The sequence below is a fragment of the Penaeus monodon genome, chromosome 34, assembly GCF_015228065.2.
Source record: "Penaeus monodon isolate SGIC_2016 chromosome 34, NSTDA_Pmon_1, whole genome shotgun sequence".
NCBI lineage: Eukaryota > Metazoa > Arthropoda > Malacostraca > Decapoda > Penaeidae > Penaeus > Penaeus monodon.
Window position 1 is genome coordinate 30,967,693 of NC_051419.1, and position 2,720 is coordinate 30,970,412.

The following is a 2,720-nucleotide window of genomic DNA, read 5'->3' on the forward strand; positions in this document are numbered from 1 at the left end:
AGTATTTATCATCCGCCAATGTTTTTTAATTGAATGTCTTGTTCCGAAATCTCTAAATCCTAGAAAATAGACATGTATTTCGGTATTTCATTCTCTATAAAAATTGCAGTAACTACGTTATATGAACATGCATAAATAGACCAAAAAAACATGGATTTTAAGAATGAGTATGTAAATATCGTAGAAATATTTTCAATTTATTTAGAAGTGCATTTATTATAATAGCTTAATAATAGGGTAACTATTTAAATACACAAACGAGAGCATTTTCGAGCAAAAGAGATTTTTTTTCAAGAATGGCTTGTTTGCCTTCGATTGTAACTATATATGAAAGACTGGAAAGTTTCATGCATTCTAATCTTCCCGTTTAGAGTAAAGTTGCGTCTCACCGGTAGATGGCAGGAGAAAAGTCTTCGCTTTTTTAATTACTATTTTTGACACGAAAGACGCGTATTCGAAGATCTTAATCAGTGTCATGTCACATCTATAAACTATCTGTAGGTACTGATAAAGAAATAACAATAAAAAAAACATCAAATTTCATACATCATAAAACCAATCTTAGTGTCGCGTCAGCACAACAGATGGCGCTGAGAACAGCCTTCGTGTTCGCATCATTTTTTTTCGAACGATATTGATACGAAGTTGTGTGTTCTTCATACATCTTATGGCGGGAAAACTAAGCAAGGTTAGCTGGCTTGACCTTGACTCGTGTAAGGTCAGTTGTTACCTTACTTTCTTCAAGGCGCTGGTGTGTCTCTTAGGTTTCGTGTAGTGTAATAATTTTTTTTCTGCAAGGAGCATCGTTTTCTAGATTTTCATACAGTTGGTGCTCGAGGATTACTTAACCAGGTATGTATTTTTTTTTTTTTTTTAAGAAGGAATCTTAAGGGATTTTGTCCGGTCGCTCCGGAAGCCTTGCCGATAGTTATTACTTGCGATGTGAAAATAAGATTTTACTCGTATTGCAGCGTCGATAATTACCAGAATGAATAGTCATCGTAAGATTAAATGGGTCTTGGGTAAAAATAAACGAATTTCCTACATCAGAGAAGGAAATCCCGGGTCTTAGTCTCCCATATTAAGACTAAATCCACTTCCTCCGCCATGAACACCACCTTTTTACCAGGAATCGAGGGGGCGAGGTCTAGTCGGTGACCTGTGGTAGAAATGAATATACGGTTATAGAGCTTGAGATAGAATATGTAAGACGGTAAAAGCATAAAGTGGGGAAAAAAGTGTACAGTGAAAAAAAAATAGATCTGTGGCAGAAAGTTATAAAGCTTGTGTAGTAGACTATAAAACGGTAAAATCAATGTAAACACGCGGTAACAAATAAATAAAAATGCGGTGGCCATGAGGAACCGTAGATGTGGGAGGGTTGGCTTGCCTGACTGTGGCTCGTTCAATGAATCGAACAACTCGGCGATTGCTTCATAGCGCCGATCTTCAGGCATGCTATAAGCTGACAAGTTTAGGTGCTGAGTGTAACGGCGTTATCAATACTGGCCGCCAGTCTTCGTAATTGCCGTCCTCTCGAATATAAGGCGATTTTCTTTTATTTGCTTTTATTTTTAGTGTTCTGAAACTGTTAACATGTTTAATGGCCAGTGGTCCTTACAACACCTGGCATCATCGAAGATTGTTTTGATAAATCACGCCATATGCTGGCGTGATTTCTAATCGGGAGCAAGAAATTGAAGGCTTCGAATTGCAATTACCATGTGCGAATTGCACTGTTCATGTGCACAGCTCATTTGCTAAGCAAGTCTGAAACTTTCAAATCCTGATTCGGCCATTTTTTTTTTTTTTTTACATCCACGGATCTTCACATGGAAGTACAAGTATTGCTTTAAGCGTTTTTTCGTATCCATCCTCCGTGAGTTCCATATTCATAGCGAGTCCGAATATCGCACAACTAATTCTTGTCAAGTGTAATTGCTTGTCTTGGCTCCTTTAATGTAATATATTAATAAATCGAGCCGCACAGCTTTTCCTTTTAGTCAAGGCGGCATAGGATGACTTGAGAAAGATGTGCATCCTACCGAAACAATACCTCATAAGACTGAAATTCAAGAGATGCTAAATATTCACTTTGTATTCTGCCTATATGAAGAACATGTATTCAAAATTACAGAAACTCCATGTGCATCTTCAATATATTTTCATATTGAGATGCCAGATAAGATTCACGAATAATGAAAGGCTAAATCCCCAACCGAGACGTTCGTGAAATGTATTGCAGTCGCATTCTGACTGGCCTGGGATCTATCACTTCGTAGACCTAGTTCCAGTTGTGAGCGCGTAAAGGGTTAACATGTGTTATCGGTTTCGCAGTTGCAATAGAAGTATTTACTGTTATCCTACTGTTCTTCGACATGCATTTGATAGTAGGGCTGCCAGTGTGTATAAAAATGGCCACTACTTTTCAACTGCCCTTTGTTCTGTTGTCATAATGTGTACATGTAGTGCACCGATACTTATTTTTACCATGTACATGCAATTCGTATAGACCAGAGTGATATATTCTAACAAAATTTTATCGTTCAAATGCGGTATCAAAAAAGTAAAGGCAAAACTGATAGGCATTTCAGTAGGTTCTAAAAATGATTTCAATTGGTAGAAAAATAGGAAGTTGCAGAGCTGGGCATGATCCCAGGATGAGTTAATAGGGGGGCTCTGCTTCCAATCCCCCCCTCCCCCGGCAAATACTGTCTTGG

At 37.9% G+C, this 2,720-nt stretch overlaps 1 protein-coding gene across 1 annotated transcript in view; it reads left to right on the forward strand.

Annotated features, from left to right (window-relative positions):
* Positions 1-791: 791 nt before the first annotated feature.
* LOC119594717 (transcription factor SPT20 homolog) overlaps positions 792-2,720 on the forward strand; it is a gene marked incomplete at its 5' end in the record, with an annotated part of 7,339 nt that continues 5,410 nt past the window's right edge. Inside the window, 1 exon segment of the mRNA XM_037943776.1 lies at positions 792-852.